Source organism: Nelumbo lutea, chromosome 2 (genome assembly GCF_056320005.1).
Source record: "Nelumbo lutea isolate HS-2025 chromosome 2, American lotus-T2T, whole genome shotgun sequence".
In the NCBI taxonomy this organism is placed as follows: domain Eukaryota; kingdom Viridiplantae; phylum Streptophyta; class Magnoliopsida; order Proteales; family Nelumbonaceae; genus Nelumbo; species Nelumbo lutea.
Window position 1 is genome coordinate 38,504,867 of NC_142685.1, and position 22,107 is coordinate 38,526,973.

The 22,107-nt window shown below is 36.9% G+C and overlaps 2 long non-coding RNA genes and 2 pseudogenes across 4 annotated transcripts; all 4 read left to right on the forward strand.

Moving 5' to 3' along the window:
- Window positions 1–61: 61 nt before the first annotated feature.
- LOC148869966 (uncharacterized) lies at window positions 62–478 on the forward strand. Its single transcript, XR_016107215.1, has 2 exons — window positions 62–197; window positions 297–478. It is a non-coding gene; the product is annotated as an uncharacterized LOC148869966 (long non-coding RNA).
- A 4,002-nt stretch (window positions 479–4,480) lies between these two features.
- On the forward strand, window positions 4,481–5,564 carry LOC148869967 (uncharacterized). 2 transcript variants are annotated; one of them, XR_016106773.1, is made up of 2 exons: window positions 4,481–4,712; window positions 4,829–5,564. It is a non-coding gene; the product is annotated as an uncharacterized LOC148869967 (long non-coding RNA). The 2 variants fall into 2 exon arrangements; XR_016106772.1 differs by having other exon boundaries at window positions 4,609–4,712; window positions 5,066–5,564.
- Window positions 5,565–14,586: 9,022 nt separating this feature from the next.
- On the forward strand, window positions 14,587–16,319 carry LOC148869968 (xyloglucan endotransglucosylase protein 7 pseudogene; annotated as a pseudogene). The gene has a single exon (XR_016107425.1). The product of XR_016107425.1 is annotated as a xyloglucan endotransglucosylase protein 7 pseudogene (transcript).
- Window positions 16,320–17,838: 1,519 nt separating this feature from the next.
- LOC148869969 (xyloglucan endotransglucosylase/hydrolase protein 22-like) lies at window positions 17,839–19,114 on the forward strand (annotated as a pseudogene).
- Window positions 19,115–22,107: the final 2,993 nt, after the last annotated feature.

Genomic DNA, 22,107 nt, shown 5'->3' on the forward strand with positions numbered 1-22,107 from the left:
GGTGATGTTACCTTCTGTTGGTGTGTAAGCAGAACACATCGCCATGGAATGATTCCAAGGGCTCCTAGCAGGCTTCCAAGGTGCTTGTTTTGGAGGTGGGGAACGCCGGAAATGCAGTTATCTTTGTATCTTAGTTAATTAGATGCTGCTGTCATTGTGGCAGGGTGGCTTCTTGAATCTTGGCAGGTTCCAGTCAGGTCATGCTTATTGCAATGATACTATTTAACAGTGTCACATTTTGCAATCTATATGCCAAGATATTCTCTATAGATGAATTGTCCTTATCTTGTCGGCAGGCTGGATAAAATCCACTCAGATGAGATGCCAGTTGGAAAATATGTTCAGAATTCAACTCTGGTTGAAATACTTGATGGTGTCGAGGTTCATCTATGGTATAACCCATCAACTATGCTGTTATTCTAATCTATTTCCTTCCGAAATACAGTCACAAGTGATGAATCAATTATTTATTCGAAAATCTTATATGGTCACCCCTACAAGGCACAAGGCACAAGCCCTGTTGTAAGTATGGCTTGGTATTGCTTCTATGCGATTGCAGGATCCCAATCAAAGGGGTGATCATCAATCATCTTTCTGCAAAAGACCTGACATGGGACATCTGCCATTGCATCATAAGCTAGTACCTTGCACTGCTTGGTGAATGCCCGAGTAAGGGGAGGGGGATCAACCATTGCAATTGAGAAATTGAGATGGGAATGTAACTACATCTTTTCCAGTTCGAAGGACGGTGTAGGAAGTAGAGAACTTGGCTAGTTTTGCAAATCTGACTTGCTTATTTGAGCAAGGGATAGATGCTTCATTAGAATGATATTAGTCTTGTGCGGTTCTAAGCAATTACAAGATGGAACTTCCTTATTGATGGTTAAGGTACTCGGTCACACGAGTGTGTTGGGCTTGCAGGGGTCGGTAACTATACTATCAACATAACCGTGTGCTCAAATCACAATTGGAGATGGGTTATCAGTCATAATCAAGTTTAAAGGTGTGCATTTTAGAATAGCAGTTTTAAGATGTATATTAGGAATTTGGGATCATATCCTTGCTCAGGATGTACGTGGAACATAAAAGTGGTAGCCAACTAGGATCGGACTTGGGGGAGTGATTCTTTCCTCTCATCGTTCTCGTTTATTTTTCTATGGTCGGTTGGTCACACGGTAGGTGTGGCATCTTCAAACCGAGTTCCAATCTCTGCCCCACAACACATCCCCGCCTTGTATTGGGAGATGTTCCCAATAATGGCGAGGATGTGCTGTGGGGCGGAGATGTCATCTTCAAACCAAGGACCCTCACTGCATAAGCTCATCCTCTTAAAGACAAATCAGTAGGACGGTCTTGTTTTCTCTAAGGCCAACAAGGATGTTACTTGGTGCTTTGGTGCTCAACAGTGGCTGTTGAAATCGATGCCTTGGGCTTTTGTTCTGTGAATTTGATTAGTTGCAAAAGGGGGTGCAGCTACTATTACATGCATTCTCCTTGCTATGAGCCTGTTTCACACATCATTTTGGGAATATCTTTTGGTAGCATTGATAGTCAAAAGATGCATTGAGCTTTTGCATGAAGATCTAAGCAGTTTGAAGTTAGTTTGGTAGTATCATGTTTTTCTGTGCATTTTTCCGTGTCTTTCTTTGCAAGAATAAAACACGAAAGATGTGAAAAGTTTCACTTGGAGCTTTTCGAAATCAGTCCAAAATGGGCTTTTCGCATCTTTTCGACACTCTAGCTTTTAGCGGTTAGATCTTCTGCAAGCCAAATGGGAATAGACCGAAATTCGATCTGTCTGACTTGTAAATAGCCGAAAGACCATGCGGAAAGATGCACCAAACGGGCCATGTCAAGGAACTGGCTCTTCTGTCTATTTTAAATCCAAAATGTTTGTCTTAATGGGAGTTTGATGAAACTATCTACACTAGACAATGCCCACATTGATTTTTTTTTGGAAAAGAATAGAAATGGGGGTGAGGGGGGGGGGTAGTATGTCCCCAAAAGTCAACGGAACAAATAAGAAGAGAAGGGGAAAAGATGAGGTGTTAAAATCTAAAGAAGATGAAGAAGAAGAACAAAGAGCCTCATGAGCAAGCCAGTCAACCGTCTGATTTGCTTCTCTGAAAATATATTAATATTGACAACCTCCTTTTATCAGATCTCTCTTCTGCAAGTAACTTGAGATAATACCTTTCAACTTTCAAGGAATGCCCACCTTTCTTTTGAGGTAGAAGATGACAAGAGACGAATCACCCTCAATGATGATAGGAAACTCCCTATAGTTTGTGGCTTGGACGTGGGCTTCCCATGTAGCTCATGCTTTAGCTTGGTTGATAGAGTATGTACCAAGTTTAGAAGTTTTGACTGCAAGTACCTTAGTAAGATGGTCCTAGACTATACTGACCATTGAACATTTTCCATCACTATTGCGAGAGACATTGAAATTTATTTTAATATAGTCATATTTTGGAGCATTCCAACTAATTTGTTTCCAAATCTTGCGAGATGTGATAGAGGTACTAAATTTACTCTCATAAAAAATTTCCATAAACATATTGAGAGCTCTATCTAAAATTATTGGAATGGGAGTAATAACCTCATTAAAGGTTTTGGAGTTTCTATTTTTCCAAACAACCCAGAGAACAAAAGCTAGTTTTTCCTTTGCTAATAGAGTTCTGTTTTCTTTTTTAATGCACATTTTGTCCACCAATCACTTAGATTTACATTTTCATTTGGGCCCTCCATGGGTGTGTTTAATGTAAGTCAAACTTGCTTTATGTGATCACAACTTTTAAAATTATGTTCAGTATATTCTTCAAACCCACAAAAATTGCAAGAACCATCAATATTGAATCCTCTTTTTCTCAAATGACTTTTAGTAGGCAATCTAATATTAAACATAAAAAATAGAAATAATTTAATCTTTGGAGGGCATTTCAAGTTCCAAATGTTATTAAACCAATTAAAGTTGCCCATTGGGTTTGAAGTAGATGAACATTTAAGCAAATAAGTTGTTTTTATCGAGAAGGTCTCCTTAGGATTACACTCCCAAACCGTTTTGTCCTCCATGTAGTTAGGGGCAATATGAATACTCTTAGGCTGTGTTTGGTTTAAAGGAAAAAATAGGGAAAGGTAGGGAAACCTATACAAGGTTTGTAAGGATTTCCTTATCTTTCCCTTCATTTCCCTACCTTTTCCTTCAAACCAAACATAGCCTTAATGTCTTGCCAAACATTTTCAAAGACCTCAGCTTTAATTTTGGCCTCCTTCCAACAATCCCTCTCAAAATCTATCATTTATACTACTTTAATATTAATATTTTTCAGTTAGAGGTTTGTCCTATACCCAATTATCTAACCAGAAATTAATAGTACTTCCATCACCCACTTGCCAATGACATCATATTTTAATGAGATCTCTAGCAAGGAGGACGCCTCTCCTGGCTCAAGAGATTCGATTTTTAATTTTGGTGTTCAAAATATTTTCCCTTCTCAAATATTTACTCATAATAACTTTCACTCATAAATTATTTTCCCCATTCAGTATCCTCCGCCTTAACCAAACTGACCTCATTGACCCAATGGAGTCTTCTTATTCCCGTACCTCCCCACTTTTTGGGAGTGCAGGTTGGTTTTTCCTAATTCATCAAGTGGAGAGCATTCTTACTATTAGTATTGTCCCAAAGAAAACCGCTTTGAATTTTATTTAATTCATCTATCACATTTTTAGGGATTTTAAAGGAAGTTATTATACATTAAGGCAACATGTTTGTTGTTGAATTGATGAGGGTTAATGTATTCGCAATTGAGAGGGACTTGTTTTTTTCCAACTTATCAATTTATTTATCATTTTCTCTTTTATCTAGTAAATGTGTTTTTATAACTCTTCCTGTGATAATGGGGGCCCATAAATAAAAATTAGATTTAACCTCTAAACGAATCTGAGAATTAGATGTAACTCTTCCTTCTTATGTCTGTAAGCTAAGCTATAAAAATTGCTCTATAGTTCAAACAGATCTATAGACGAGATCTCACATGGTCACACCCAGTTACTCTCTCTCTCTCCTTTTTTTGGGTTTTGTTATTTTTTGTCTCTTGGATAAGCCCCAGTAGTCTTTTTCTTTTTATATGTTTTGTGTAAACGGTAAACCCAATAGTCAGAATCACCAAACATTTAACACATGGTGGTATAGAATATGGATAGCATCTCGAAGCTCATATAACGAGGGTGTCCTCATTATGGACACTGTGGAATTAGAATTCTGCTACCCATCTTCCTCGCTAGACGTCAGTCCCATAAATTACAAGTCCCAAGGCCAGAAGGCCTGCATCTTATCTGATAATATAGCTTGACTTTTTCCAAAAATCCACAGTAGACTAAAGCGGCGCCGAAAGTGAACAAGCCTGGCTGTTGAATTGAAGAGCCGTGAAGGACTCAAATTAATCCCACTTAAAAAAAAAGTAATCGGATTTCGGTCAGTCATTTTTGTTCATTTATGGTAATATCTATCTCTAGTCTCTACCTCTTTTGGAGTGGAGAGGATTCTTTGCTTGCCAATTTGACATTAGGTTCCTTTCTTTAAGTCTATAACCACCTATAAATAGAAAAGAAGAGGTGAGAGTAGGAAAATGGGATCTTGGGTTTTTGCCCAACAAAGCAAGCCCCAGGTCCTCTCAAGGAGCTCCCTCCTCAAGTCCAAGCTACAACAGGTACGGTTCTGGGTTCTGTCTTCTTTTTTCTTTTGATTCATTATTTTATTTTATTGGTTGATTGTTAACCAATACTTTCTTTCTTTTTCCATTTCCATTTCCATTTCCAACCCAAGAAATGCTACAAGCCTACAACTTCATGGGATGATCCTTATTCTTGATGTGTTTACTTTGTAAAAAAATTATTTGGGTCTTGGCTTATTCAACCAAACTGATATTTGGACGAGATTATATTGCTTGTTTATGCAAACAAAGAGGGAGGGAGAGAGAGAACAATGTATATATACCATATAATGCCAATACTTTGCTTTGACAGAAACAAAATAGTGTAGTATCATGATTTCTTCTTTCAGTCTCAGTGTACTATTTCCTGGTCAATAATATGTGATAGAAATGAGGGAGCGATGGATCAGAGAAAAAGCTTAGCAACAACATACAAGGGCAACTTCGTTAGCACTCAGTCAACAACAGATACCAAGCATGAGGAAATTAAAGCACTGCAGCAAATTTCTGCAATCAACAACTAGGATATTATGCTCCACCTCCAAAGCAAACTTGATACCTTGGAAACCCACATACGTCTCAGCCTGCACGGACGAATAAAGAGCTAAGGGAATGGAAATGGCTCTCACAAATAAGCAATCCCCACACTATTTCCTATACCAACAGCAATACTTTCAGCCGTGCATTTGGAACATCCCCCGTATCGTATTGTATGTGATGTTCCCAATGCACGGCTGCGCTGTCCTGTGAGGAGTGCCATGTGATGTGAGCTAATACATGTAGGCTGTTTTGAGGCTTATGTGTTTGACGTGACAATTAAGTTAATAAATTTGCCTCGACAATAAAAAAGATTGCTTCACAATTCAGCAATGCCGACACCATTAAGCGCCACGTAGGGGTATTTATATAAAACCAAAAAAACCTAACTGAAAAATCCCATTAATCAAATTGATCGATTTTGGTGCTTTTGAAAAAGCCAAAAAGGATCGGTTCAAATTTTTGGATAACTTAAACAATTGGTGGTTAAATCGAATCAACCGATATATATTATTTATTTATAATATATTATATATTATCTATGTAAATATATATATATATGCATTGTATATTATTTAATCTATTTAATTTAAATATATATTATACTATATATTGTTTATAGAGATCGGCTTCTATCTGAACAGATTTGTGTTCACACCGCTCTAACATTTTTTTGCAATCTTGCATTGAAAATATTTTCTCATAAAATGAAGTACACAAGTACGGAGATATTCTCAATGCAATACAAGGCAGTAAAAGCTGGTTAAATGAGCTTTGCTGAACTCTTATTTATAATAAACGGAGTGTTTTTTCAGTTAAAGGCCTATTTGGTATTAAGGTGGCATTGTTGCTCCGAGAAACCCCTTGTGCTTGGCAAGCATGTATGTTATCCACCTTAGCAACTGACCAACTAACTTCATAGGAACAAGCAATTCAGTTAATGACCCAAAGGGTTGAAACTATAAACTACTTGGAAAGGGGCGAGGTGTGTGCTATGGCGGACACTCTTGTTATTTTATAGCCTTGCAAGAGGCAAAGTAGTATCTCAAGATTGGGGCTTTTAATGGTGAGGTGTGTATCAGTTTGCAGTCCAGATGAGCTGGAGATAAAATCATATACACCCGGCTGAATTACTTTGAACAAACCAGTGCTCACTGTGGGTCCCATCTGGGACCCAGTTATACTGAACACTGGCGTGTTCCTGACTTCTCTGTTGACTACTTTGGCCTGGCGGTTGATTTTGGGGTGGTATGAGTTGTTGAACATTAGCTTTGTGTTCAACCTCACCCAAAGGTATTGTTAAAATTTCCTATCTTGGCCTGAAACTATAGATTTTGGGAACTCCCTCCATGGTTTTGCGTGAGAAGCATTGTTGGACTTTCGACAAGGAATGAAATGTGTAATCTTAGAGAATCTATTAACCATGATCAAAATGTTATCGACATTGCATGAGGTTTTGGGAAGACTGAGGATGAAGTCCATACTAATATCCAAACTTGAATAAAAACTAGTGAGAGGCACAAGAGAGAACTAATGAACCAACATGTTTGATGTCCAAACTTGAACCATTGTCAATGTTTAGTTCTAATCCATTACCAAGTCTTATGTAAGATAACGAGTGGCACCAGAATGGAACAGTTGATGTAGACGGAGTTGAATAGAAAGATCATACAGGCATCAACAAGTCAAAGCTCCATGGCCGAATTGATTACATAGACAAATGATATAAAATTTGAAAATTCCCATACTATACATGTTCTTGAGTATTTTTAATTAAAAGGGGCACCACCATGTCCACATCCTTTGCCTCATGCAACCCTTTGATTGGAATTATTAGTATTAGCATTATTCTATGGTATGGATTTGGCCACACTTGCAAAGGGTTGGAGTTTGTCTTCAGAAGGTTGAAGAATCTACTTGATCCATGATTCATGACTTAGAAGTAAGCCAAGAATATCGTCAATGCTTAAAGAATTTACATTTTGCCATATAATTATAATGGTACCAAGAGATCATACTCAAAGCTTAATCCTAAGTGTATACATATAGAGTGAGATCACAACGAGTAGTTTTACTATTTAGCTTTATAACTAAATATTGGGGAAGTTAAACATGGTATTGATAGAAGAGGTGATCGATGGAGTGATTGATGAAACAAGAGAGGCAACCAAACTTTGAGAATGATTTTGAGCCATGGAAGAATAAATCGTATGGTAATTGCTTTGGTACCTAGTTAAATAGTTTAGGAGAGAAGAATATATTCGAAACTAGTCCTTTTCAAGTTCATTTGTGTGGAGCATTATTTAGTATATGACATCATAAGTTTACTTGTTTGACTAAGAGCTAAATGTGTTTTTGTCTGACTTTTAAAACATTTATTTTTATCAATGTTTTTTTTTTTTTTTAATTTCATGGTCAAATCAACTAGTTGATTGTTGATCTATTATGATACCTATATTTCTCTTAAGAGAGATCAAACATAGACCAATAACTAAAGTAGAAATAACCAAAAGTTCATTAATTGTCTTTGGATCAACTTTGGGAATGATGGATTTTGGCATAGAATAGTTTATGAGAATATGCACTTTTATTGCAAATATTGTAATAAAGCAAGGCTAGAAGAATTTGAATATCTTTGGAAGAAGAAAAAAAAATGAAAAAACAAAAAAGGAAGCCAAGGTGCATAAAGAAACTATGATGCAAAGAGAAGGTAAAGAGGTGATTAAAACTAAATATAGACCTAGGTACCATTGGTAGGGATGAAAATCTTGAGGATACTTCCATTAATTACTTCCCTGATCATGGTAGAGAAGAGTTTAGTTTTAAGTCAAAAGACTCAAAACCAATGTAAGGAGTAGAGTCTTAGGGTGGAATTAATCCTGAGGAGCATATATACTACATTTTTTTTTTTGCTTGTGGTGGAAAAGGGTTCTAAAATGAAATTGGTGTTAGAAGGGAAAGTAGAGTTTTAGTTGAAAGATAAAGTGAAAAAATGCACTAATAATGCTCATGATAAGGAAGCTTCATGCCAGTTCACAGTTGTATTATGAAAATATTGAGGTGGTTGTGGTAGTTAAGAAGGATAAGGATATAGATGTAAATGCCCACTAGATGTTTAATGTGGAGAATGGTTGTATGATTCATCAAGATGTGGCACTAGAAAGTGTCTTGTGATTTTGTTCGCAATAGTGAATTAGAATATAGATACGAAATAGAAAAATAAAATGCCCACAAGACTCATTAGTTCCTTTAAACTCTTCAAAGTAGTAATGTATCCTCTCATCTCTATTACGGACCATCAAACCCTATTAGATCTAGGTTTGAACTTTGAACATACAAGATAAAATTTAGATAGTACATCGATTATGAGAAATTTTTATTGATGCAATTAGTCATCCTAGTCATTTTAACCATATGAGACATCATATCACGAAGGAATATATCACCATCCACACATCCCATATGATCAATTGGACCTCTCGAATGTATTTCATATTTATATAAATTAGGAAAAACTTCACTAAAATCCTCACAAATTTTTATTTGTTTGTAACTTCCCAAAACCTTCACTTATGACAACTTAATAAAGAATTGTCAGGTGAGGGTAAATAAAAAATTTGCATATAAATTAAATAGGTGCAAATTTTATTAAAGGGTTCCTACTCTCAAGGAGAGGAGAGGAAAAGTAATATATTTATATTGATATCTAGATCATGCATGTGGGCCACCTCCCTCATCTTAATAGGCTGTTTCTCGTAGATGATGGGCTACTTCGAATCTTATGGGCCATTTGCTTTTACACTCCTCAAGTTGAAGAGGGGGAACAAGAGTGAATGCCCACCTTGGGTCGAATGAGCCTGATCAATTTGTTCTTGTCTAATGTCTTACTGAAAAGATTCACTAGTTGATCACCAAAGGATATATAATTGGTCCCTCAAGCCAATTTTTTCTCAAATGAGATGATAGTTCAGCTCAATATGCTTGGTGTAGGTATGAAATATTGGTTTGATGGATATGTGTAGAACAATTGATGTTGTCATAATACAAAGTAGGCAACTTAAGTAGTGGAATCCATAAACGCCTGTTGGTTTGTTCTGAAATCTGACATCTGAAAATGCAATAATTATATTAAGAGATATATTAAGAGGTATGTTGCTTTGAATTCTGAATACAAAGTAGGCAACTTAAGTAGTGAAATCCTTAAGGGCCTATTTATTTGCTCTGAAGTCTGACATCTGAAAGTGTAATAATTACATTAAGAGGTATTGTTGTTTTGAATTCTAAATACAAAGTAGGCAACTTAAGTAGTGGAATCCTTAAGTGCCAATTCGTTTGCTCTAAAGTCTGACATCTGAAAGTGCAATAATTACATTAAGAGGTATGTTGTTTCGAATTCTGAAAATTATCAAATATCCATTTTGGCATCAAGAAGTATGCAATACCTAATAGTAAAGCATTTTGTGAAAAAACATCATGCCCAATCTACATTTGAGTAAGCATAAAGATTAAAAGAGTTTTTAGCTAGAGAGATGAAGCCCATAATCAATGGTATTGCAATTATATCTCAATATATGTTTAAATAGCTAGTAGTGATATTCAATAAGTTCATGCATGTATTGGCAAACAAGATTGACCAAATATATAGGAGTGCAAATTGGATAACCGATTTTAAGATTTTACACTACATTGGGTCTAGTTTTCAGGCCAGGCCTATTCAAATTTTGACAAAACCCTAGCCTAAGCCCATCCAAGTTGCACCCCTAGAAATATATAAGAGAGGTCAAGTACCTCTCTCCAAGAGATAAGAACTAAATCTATAAATCAAAACAAGGTCGAAGAGCTTGTTGTAGTCCATATAGAGCTTTTTTGAAGGAAAAAAAATGATTGGAAAGAGATGTATCAATGAATCCAGGAGGTTAGTTCGTCTAAATTAGTTACTTATGAAGACCATGGAGAAAGACAATTTTGGCATTAAGTTGCCTAATTTTCTAGTTGCACATAGATAGAACCAATCTAATAGTTTAAAATTAATTGCACTATGAGAATTCAAAAATACAGTCATAATCAATTGTTAATTGTCCTACTGACAGCATATTTTTTGTCAAATTAGGAACAAGGAAAGCGTTTTTCAGTTGTTAACTTACCAGCAAATGCAGTACCAACAAGCTTATTGCCATCACCAATAACAACCTTCTCTCTTTGTTATATGTTTTCAAGAACGTAAAGGTACTTGCATTGTTGGACGTGTGATTTATTATCTGCTCCAATGTTTTCAAAACCGGATTGGACTGGAAAACCGGGAACCAGTCTGTTTCAGCCCAGAATTATTTTTTGGCCAAAAACCATTGATTTGAGTGGTCAAATTGTCGATCTGTTAACTCAAACAATAATTTTTGGCCGTATTTTTACATTTTTACTATTTTTTTGTCAGAACGGGCCATCTGTTTGGTTTGAACGATCAAATTGTTTGACCTGAGAACCGGACCCAGAACAGTTCCCTGTCTGGTTCAGTTTTAAAAACCTTGTTCCGCTTCTGTATTAGGTATCCATTCTAAATCTGTTGGACGACTCAATGTCATGGCTACCAAGTCCTTGTGGAAGATACTCTCTTTGATGAGCATGATTAAATCGATTGAAGCAATCAAAAGCATGGTTTTGCAAAATCGGACCGGACTGGAAAAGGTTTTCCCCAAAATCGGATTTTTCATAAAAACCGTTGATTTTGGTCAACAAACTACTAACCCGGGCGATTAATCGTTTGAACAGTTTTGACTGGTTTTCATTTTTTTTTTATTTTTTCTAAATTTTTTTGTTAGAACGGACCGACTGTTCAGGTTGAATGGTCGGACCGTTCGACCCAGTAACTAGACCCTGACCGATTCAGTCTCCTAATCGATTTTAAAAACCATGATCAAAAGTCTCATGTCCAAAATTCCTACAAATTTAATAACACTGAACAGTCTTTTGATTAGTTTGTAACTGTTGGCTCTTGGAGTGTTGATTGGTTTTCCTAGTTTGTTCGTTTTGATGGAGGCAATGCCCCCCAAGGGTTGAAATTCTAACCTCCATTTTGATTCTTATAATTTTTTTTTGTTCCAATTTTGATTCTTGTTCTTGTTCCCATTCTTGTTTTGTTGTTGCCCAGCCAATGCTTGAGAATAATTGGAAGATTCTCTCTTTGTTAAGCTAATTAAATTAAATCTACTTTCATGACTTCCAAGAGAAGGGACTAATTTAGCAAAGGGAGGATATAGTGGTCGAGAAGCAGCAAATAATACGAGACCGAATCAGACCCCCACAACGTTTCACAGCACATGCCCGCTGTGCATTGGGAACATCTCCTAATGACTATATCATCATTCCTTATATTATCATTCAGAGATGTTTCCAATGCATAACAGGGATGTTCTATGGGACATTGTGGGGGGCTGATTTGAACTTAAATAATACTTATGCTTTGGTCCAAGATTATTGACCATTTAATTAACTTTGTAGTTATAAGTCAATTTCTGCTTTTGTAATCTATAGCGACGAATACTTTCCAATTATGATTATAAATATCTTTTAACCACAGACAAAATGTTTATAGTTAAAGTGCAACATTTTGCCACGGATATCAAATTGTCCGTGATTAGATTCCATCCATATTTTTGCTATGATTTTTTTGATCCCTCTACTTGATGTTTCAGCAAAGGACGTTTCAAGACATGGAGTTTTATTTAGGCCTATATACCATGAGGCTCAAGGTTTCCTCAATGAGTATTTCCATAGATTATATTCTTCAGTAGTCTATGCCTCAAGCTTCTACTGTTTCTATATTCACCAATTCACCATAGGTCTTAGCTTCTGAATAGATGTGCTCCAGCAGCTATGCACTCTCGATTAAAGGGTAGAGACTTGCATTCAACTTCATGGTCACCATGGATGCAAGGTGTGCAGGAATTGCCAAAAGTCAAGGCAGAAGTTGATGCCGAAACCACTGATAAAAGAGCATGAGTTTAAGCACCCTAGATGCAAGGCCTTCTCTCTCTCTCTCTCTCTCTCTCTCTCTATCTCTCGTATCGTAAACAAGTATAAATTCTTACTTGGGTAAGTTTTTTCTAGGAAACACTGACCCGGGTAAATTCATTTACCCATGTTCTTTTATTTCTTAGATAAATAAGGTAATGACCATTTTAGCCATAAAAATTCATTATTAAAAGGAGTATTTTTGTCCCATTCAAGTGTTAGCAACTTTTCCCCTATGTGGAAAAGTTATTTACCCACATAGGAGATATGTATCACTTACCTTCTCAAGAAAATAAACTTTCCCTAGTCCCCACATAAATCTGAAAAATAAATATGGGATTCTTGGTCAATGGAAACCAAAATCCCATTAACCAATTTCCCCCCTCAAAATCCAAAAAAAGTACACTCCCTCAGTGTGAGCTAAGAGAAGTGGGAAAAAATTATATATTTATATTGATATTTTGTATTACAAATCTATTTACATCAATATTATATATATAATACTCTCACAAAGTAATAAGCTCAGTTTGGAAGGTTTAGAAGGAACATAAATACATATATAGAATGCAAAACCTTGTATTTTGTACTCTATTGTGTATACTTATAGTTTTATACTGTACAAAGAGTACAAATATAAATATATTAAAAATGATACAAAATATAAGGTTTTATATTCTACACATTTGTATTTATACTCCTAAACTGAGTCTAAGGCTCACTTTCAAAAGAATACAAATACAAATATGTACAATGCACTACATACAAAATAATAGCAAGTACAACATATTTATATTTGTACTCCTTCCAAACTGAGGCTAAAGAACTTATTCTCAAACTAATCAAAATATTTTCTTTTTTAATAGATAGATTTGATCCAGATTTTAATATGCAAATTCTAGATCAAGTGGGCCACCACCCTCATCTTCGTAGACTGCCATTTATGAATCTTGGGTCTCTGCTTGTGGGCCACTGCTTTTACATAAATATTTATTATTATAAAATTTATTATAATAAATTCATATTTTATTATATATGTTAAAAAGCAAACAACTCTTTCAATTCTTTTAGTTTCTTTTTATTTTAAAGGAATATAAAGCGGACTAAATCCGAATATATAATATAAGTTCGGTAGGATTTTAGTTTGGGTTAAGTACACTGCAACCCAACGTGACTCGATGGATGGATCCAATCTGAATGTGATTTGACATGAATCCATAACCATTTTCACCCATTCCACACCCTTTTAAATGAAAAAAATTGGCTATTGGGCTGGGCTTCCCCAACATGACGCTTTAGCTTTTGTACAAACTTTATTTAACGATATTGGTATATATTGGTGGTCAACGAATTGTTGGGGGTAGGTACATACCTATCTTCCAACAAAGGCCCAGTTGATAGCCCAGGTCATCTAACGTGGTTACTGGTTAATCAAAGTTTTTTTTTCGTGTTGGTGGTTCCTGACTCGTGATTGGTTACCCAATCTAAATTGTGTTGGGTTAATATGCGGTTGGGTCTGGGTAGAAAAATTCGGAGCTGGGTTTGAATTGGACCAAGTTCAAGCCGGAAGTTTGCGTCTTAGGGTTGGGCCTCAGTTGATCTTCAACCTGATCCAACCCGCCCAAGTTGCACCTCTACTACCATTGGTCCTGTTCTATGGATTATGAGGTCTAGTTGAAATTTAAAAATAATAAAAATTAATTAACCATAGTAAAATTATTTAAACAAAAATAGAATGATTATTAATTACTATTATTATTATTGATAAAACATTTTTATTAATATAGCAAAAAGTAAAAAATAACGAGATAATTTAAAAACTTAAAATTCATTTAAAATTAATACAAAACTATTCAACAATTATTAGTTTTATAATTAAAATTTTCTATATTAAACTGACTTAAATTCCATTGAAAAATAAATACTTAATATAGTTAATTAAATTTAATAAGGGATTAATAAAAAAATTATTAATTTAAAATATAGTTTAATTAATTTAAACTCAATTTAAATTACACTTAGAAATAAAGAAAACCTCCTTAGATTTTTTAACAATCCTATGCAACTCCCCCGTGTTTGACCTTAACAAAAACCACTCCTATTGCTTTGAAAAAAAATATATTCAAATACCTTCCTTTCATTAGCATTTCAAATAGAAAATTCTGATGTAATGCATTATTATTTTTTTAAATATTAAATTTACCCTTAACCAACTTCGTTCAGATGTAAATTTATTAAAATACATTGGAAAAAAAAAATTCCTTTTACTTCACTTTATCCTTTTTACCTTGTTCCAAAAAGGGTACATCGAATTAAAATTGTAATAAGAAGAGGTTTTTTTAACCTAAAAAATAATACAAAAATAACAACTTAAATTGTGACAAAAAATAATGCTTGAAGTAGACTTAATTAGATCAATTTCACTTAATTAATTAGAAATGTCATTCAGTTCCATTCACAATTTTGTTTAATAAAAAACATGCATAACACGGCTCCGACTAGTTTTATTTATGCAAGAAAGGCACGGTGAGAAGAAAGACGAGGAATGTCTCCACTCCAAAACAAAAGATCATTTCATGTGGACCGCGCAGCTGCGTGCATAGGCTGGCGCCTGGCAGTAGGAGAGAAGTGGTTGAAGAAACACGCTTTCTCTGACGTATACTGTTCTGGAAGCACGCTTGAAGTTGTTGAAGACAAAATGTACATTTTCTCCTCTGGTACTGGTAGGCACCATTCAACTCATAATCTAATGTGAGAGGAGTAGAGACCGAACTTTCCTCAAGGCTTCTTCACCTTCATGGTTAAGCTTCAGTCGTAGCGCATACTAGCTATAAATTAAGCCCATCAATGAGTTTTCTCTTCACTCACAGCTAAAATTAAACCTAAACAACTCTCCTGAATTCTTTCTTCCAATCCATCAAATCTGCTAATTCTTTACAATTCCTTAGTACATAGGCATAGCAATATGGCTTTTTCTGAAAGAGCATGGTTCTGCTTTTGGGCTTGCCTAGTGATTTTAAGCTCTTTAACCATGTCCGCTTTGTCTGGTAATTTCTACCAAGATTTTGATATCACATGGGGCGATGGTCGGGCAAAGATACTCAACAATGGGGAACTCCTTACTCTCTCCCTAGACAAGACCTCTGGCTCTGGCTTTCAGTCCAAGAACGAGTTTCTATTCGGGAAGATTGATATGCAGCTCAAGCTCGTCCCTGGCAACTCTGCTGGCACCGTTACTGCCTACTACTTGTCATCTCAGGGACCAACCCACGATGAGATTGACTTCGAATTCCTTGGCAATCTCAGTGGTGACCCCTACATCCTCCATACTAACGTCTTCAGCCAAGGCAAAGGTAACAGAGAGCAGCAGTTCTACCTTTGGTTCGACCCAACTGCTGATTTTCACACTTACTCCATTTTGTGGAATACCCAACGTATTGTCTTCTCTGTTGATGGAATTCCGATCAGGGAATTCAACAACTCGGAATCAATTGGAGTTCCATTCCCCAAGAGCCAACCCATGAGGATATACTCCAGCCTCTGGAACGCTGATGACTGGGCCACAAGGGGTGGCCTTGTCAAAACCGACTGGACACAAGCACCTTTCACGGCCTCCTACAGAAACTTCAAGGCTGATGCTTGCATTTGGTCCTCTGGTGCTTCTTCTTGCGACTCTAGATCTCCCTCCTCGACCTCTAACGCCAACGCCTGGTGGCTCTCACAGGAGCTGGACTCAACAAGCCAAGAGAGAATGGGATGGGTTCAGAAGAACTACATGATATACAATTACTGCACAGATACAAAGCGCTTCCCTCAAGGCCTCCCTCCGGAATGCTAGCTCTAATACCACCATACCTCTTAAAGATTGATAATTCCTACACCCATCAATCGTTTATTTCTTAATTTTTATCATTTCAGGGATTTTGACAGACCGTTCGTTCATTCATTTATTCGTTTCTCATATATAATAATCTTCACTTGTATATCTTATTCACGGTGACAATTGCTTGTAATTTTGATTAAGTTATGAATCTATATATAAGACGGCATAATTTTGTTCAACAGTTGTTTTTATTACTTGGCTTACTGCTAAAATCTTCAGTGGAATAAAAACAGACAACAATATCTGATTATTATAGCTTACCGAAAAACAGATTATTATGAAAGTATAATAAAACACAAAACGAAAACAAAAGACAAATCATCATGTGGCAGACAAGTTGCCGATGAGTGAGAAACTGGATAAACAAAGAACGGGAGAAAACCCAAGGCAGCTCGAGTTCTTGGGAGAAATCCTTGCTATTCAATGGCTTCAAGTTCTTTAATTGGTTCGATCATATACAGCTCGAACAACGGTTGTTCCTCATTTGGCATCCTCATCATCAATTTCTTCCCTTAGTATTTCCACTGAGTTTGAGTAAAACATCATTCTCTATTGAAGATGACACGATAAATCCTTCTCTGTTGAAGACATCAATTTCTTTCCTTAATAGTTTCATTGAGTTTGAATAAGACATTAACGATAAGACTTAATGAGAAGAGATTAAATGAGCTAAAAATTAATAATTTAAGTTATATTTTTAACTTTTATAATTAGAGATAGAATAAATACATAAGTACCACCATTTTAGTAACTATTAAAATTATAATAAAATAATTTTTATTCCTTTTTTCACACCAAAAAAATAAAAGGTAATTTTAATCCAAAAAAAAATTTGACATTGTATCCACACTTCTATAAATAGTATAAATAAATCTATTTTATTTTAAGATAAATTGCAGATAGGTACCTATACTTTAGGGGTAGTAACAGATAGTTACCATGAACTTTCAATTGCAATACTTGAATACCCTGAAGTCTCAAAAATAAACACTTGCAGGGTTCACCCATTAATATTCAACCAGTTAAACATTATATAATGCCAAAACTACTCTTATGCCAGTTAAACATATACAGTCTAATTAATATCGTAAACAGTATTAAATTATTATTCATCATAGGAAAGAAATGGACAGAGATGATTTTAACATTATATAATGTTTAACTGACCGAATACCAACAGGTGAACCCAAGTGTATATGTTAAATGTTTAACTCAAATATTGCAATTGAAAGTTCAAAATATCCACCTATCACTTACCCCACAAAGTACAAGGTAGCTATATCTAATTTACCCTTTACTTTAACCGTGATAATAAACGAGATTAGTGTGCTTGAAGCTGCACCTACAGCTCACAAAAAAAAAAAAAAAATTGTTTGGTGAACAGTATTGCTCTGCTTTTGGTAAAAAACTAAAATGGAGAAGCACAGAACCACTAACGAGGAATGTCTCTATTCCCAAAACAAGCTAGAGATCATTTCGTGTGGGCACCTCTAATGCAAATGAGAGTGGAGAGCAGCTGTATATGGTCTGGCACTTGGAGAGAAGTGGCCAAGCCAAATTCCAAAGAAAACCGCTCTTTGCCTCTTGGGTCTTGGGTTCAGTCACCTACCGCTGCCAAAGAAACGCGTGACACTCTTCAGTCTTCACTCACTTCTTTATATTGTTGGAATGAAATAATAGCTGTTCTAGAGACGCGCTTGAGTGGTTGAAGACAAGTAGGCCTTGGCCATTGGCCAACTCATAAATCTTACGTGAGATGGTGAGAACACTGAGAGGAGAGGCCGATCGAACAGTCCTCCACCAGCCTTGTTCTTCAAGTTTCAACCACTGCCCAGTTCAAACTAGTTATAAAAGGCCATCACCATCAACCAATAGTCACAGCTAAACACCGATTGTTTGATCTCCTGTGCTCCATTGTTCATCCATCAAATCTCATCAGCCCTTAACAAGTTTCAACCTGCTTGACAGTATAGCTGCTTCTAATTATAACAGGATCATCACTTGGTTCAATTTCCTATGCTGCCTATTAGTAATTTTGAGCTCCTTAAATATGGCTGATGCTTCAGCTAGTAATTTCTACCAAGATTTCGATATCACATGGGGCGATGGTCGAGCAAAGATACTCAACAATAGGGAACTTCTCATTCTCTCTCTAGACAAGGCCTCTGGTTCAGGCTTTCAGTCCAAGAACGAGTATCTATTCGGGAAGATTGATATGCAGCTCAAGCTTGTCCCTGGCAACTCTGCTGGCACCGTTACTGCCTACTACTTGTCATCTCAGGGACCAACCCATGATGAGATTGACTTCGAATTCCTTGCCAATCGCAGTGGTGACCCCTACATCCTCCATACTAACATCTTCAGCCAAGGCAAAGGTAACAGAGAGCAACAGTTCTACCTTTGGTTCGACCCAACTGCTGATTTTCACACTTAGTCCATTTTGTGGAATCCCCAACGTATTGTGTTCTCTGTTGATGGAACTCCGATCAGAGAATTCAACAATTCAGAGTCAATTGGAGTTCCATTCCCCAAGAGCCAACCCATGAGGATTTACTCCAGCCTGTGGAATGCAGACGACTGGGCCACAAGGGGTGGCCTTGTCAAAACTGACTGGACACGAGCGCCATTCACGGCCTCATACAGGAACTTTAAAGCTGATGCTTGTGTTTGGTTCTCTGGTGCTTCTTCATGTGACACAAAATCTCCATCTTCAACCTCTAACGGTACCAATATTACTTCGTGGCTCTATGAGGAGGTAGATTCAAGGAGTCAAGAGAAAATGAAATGGGTGCAAAAGAAGTACATGATATACAATTACTGCACAGATACAAAACGCTTCCCTCAAGGTCTGTAAAACCAGAGCTTTTCTGGTTTCTCCTTTCTTGTTGTTATTCATTGAGAATGCCGAATGCTAATATATATACAATCGAGTCTCCTACGTTTACAAGGATAACAGAGACTCCTAATTCAATCATAATTCTAATCCTAACACCCCCCCCCTCAAGTTGGAGATGCAGATTGTGAATGTCCAACTTGTAGAGAAAGTACTCAAATTCTTTGTGACCCAGTGCCTTTGTAAAAAAGTCAGCCAGTTGAACGGTAGTCGATACATAAGCAGGACGTATGCAGCCATTTTGAATCTCATCCCGTACAAAATGACAATCAACTTCAATATGTTTCATACGCTCATGAAACATTGGGTTTGTTGCAATATGCAAAGCTGCCTGACTATCACAATATAATCGCATTGGGTTTGAATGCGTAACTCCAAGGGCCAATAACAATCCCTTCAGCCATTTTAATTCACATGTGACCATGGCCATAGACCGATACTCTGCTTCCGCTGAAGAACGAGATTTCCCAAGCATAATAAACCACCCAGACAGAGAACGTCGAGACAAAGGACAACTCGCCCAATCTGAATCACACCATGCATATAACGGCAAGTCACAATCTGAACGCAAGAGAATTCCTCGACCAGGATTTCCTTTCAAGTAGCGCACCACTCGCAATGCAGCCTCCCAATGTCTTTCTTGCGGTTGCTATATGAATTGAGACAGAACATGCACACAATAAGACAACTCTAGACTCGTTGCCGAGAAATAAATAAGCCTCCCCACCAAGCGTCTGTATCACTCAGGATTAGATAAGAGGGGCCCATCTGTCAAGGTGAGATTGTGATTCTGCTCCAGAGGAAAAGGAGTAGGTTTTGCACCAAGTAATCCAACTTCAGAGATAATATCCAAAGCATACTTTCGTTGAGACAGAAAAATTCTTGTTGAGTTTCGGGCAACTTCAATGCCCAAAAAATATTTCAATGATCCCAAGTCTTTCATATGGAAGCAGTCACTCAAATATTTCTTGAAGACTTGAATTGACATACGATCATTACCTGACACGATAATATCGTCCACATATATGAGAACAAGCACATGCACCTTGTCCTGGCGAAAGGTGAAGAGAGAGTAATCTGAACATGATTGCTGAAACCCATATGTCTTCAAAGCTGCAGTTAATTTAGCAAACCAACATCTCGGCGCTTGTTTCAAGCCATACAAAGATTTTCACAACCGACACACCATACCTGGTTTATCTGACTGAAAACCCGGAGGCATTCGCATGTAGACTTCCTCAAGAAGATCACCATGCAAGAATGCATTATGTACGTCCATTTGATGCAGCACCCAATTTCTAGCTGCTGCGACTGCAAGGAAGGTACTGACAGTAACCATTTTTGCAGTTGGGGCAAAAGTTTCATTATAATCAATTCCCTCAACCTGCTTGTTCTCAAAAATCAAGAGATGAGTTTTATATCTTTCCACTGTCCCATCAGCGTTATACTTGATTCGATACACCCATTTGCATCCTATGGCTCATTTTTTGGATGGCAAGGGCTCTATAGTCCATGTCTGATTATTTTCAAGTGCCTGTATTTCTTTTTGCATAGCATCCCTCCATTTTTTATCCTTTATGGCATCAGCAAAAGAAGTAGGTTCAACTCTTGCAGTAACAGCTGCCAAGAAAGTACGATGTCAACAAGAAAAATTGTTACAGTTCACATAGTTATTTATGGGGTAAGGACTACCTACAGAATGTGATTGGCTGAGTAAGCTTGCAAATAGACACGGAGAGGGACTCAAGCGTTGTGTAGTGTGAAGCACATAGTCTCTTAACCTTGTGGACTACTATTTCTGTCGATGCCCATGCCCTAAATGAGAATCAGAGTGCCGTTCTTGCTCAACATTGCCACCCCCCCCCGACGTTAGGACTGTCTTCGCTTGCATTTTCTGTGGTGATGTCAGAAGAATGCATGGGTTCACTAGTATTGGCATTCGGGTCTACGTGGGTTCCTTCTTCTACACTGACTCCTTCTGCGAGTTCACCTTGCTGGTCAGTCTCCATCTCGCCATTTTCTAGTCCAGGTGAATAAGTGGATGGTACCAACACCTCATTTGTCTCACTTATTCTACAATCTTGTGCTTTGTTTGGTTGTGCATCCTCTTTGTGTTCATACGGGAATTCATGCTCAAAGAAAGTAACTTCTCTGGAAGCAAAGAACATGTCAGACTCTAAATCATACAAGCTCCATCATTTCTTCCCAAAAGGATACCCGACAAAAACACATCGTCTGTTTTAAGGATACCCGACAAAAACACATCGTCTGTTTCGACTGACAAATTTATCCCCTCCATGACCATGATTGTGCGCATATGCTAAGCAACCAAAGACTCGCACATTATCATAAGAAGGAGGTCACCCAAATAACATTTCATAGGGAGTCTTTCCCTTTAACAGAATGGGCAGTGTCTAATTGATCAAATAACATGCGGTTAAGACACATTCCCCCCAAAAATCAATAGGCAAGCTAGCTTGAAAGCGCAAGGCTCGGGCAACAATGAGTATGTGGCAGTGCTTGCATTCAACCCTCCCATTTTGTTGAGAGGTCCTGACACAAGTGGTTTGATGAATAATACCACTTTCAGCAAAATAACTAGCCAAGCAGACAAACTCAGTCCCATTGTCAGTACAGATCACCTTGACAGGTTTGTTAAATTGCCTTTGAACCATAGCAAAAGAAATTCGAAGGACTCATCCCACTTTCGTCTTATCAACCAGAAGATAAATCCAAACGCCTCTAGAAAAATTGTCTACTATGCTCAAGAAATAATGTGCACCACAAGAAATATAAGAACCCCACAAATCACAATGAATTAACTCAAAAATATTAGATGCTTTATGATTACTAGGAACAAACGCTTCTCGACACTGTTTAGCTTGGAAGCATACATCACAACCCTTAATACTGTCATTATGCTTTGTACTAAAAGGTAGCAATTTAATAATTCTATAAGAAGGATGCCCCAACCTTTGATGCCAAATATCCGACGTCCTGCTCTCTATAGTCTTCATTGCTCTTGTCGATGCAATGCTCCAGAAATAATAGTCCCTCTCGCTGCTCACTCACTC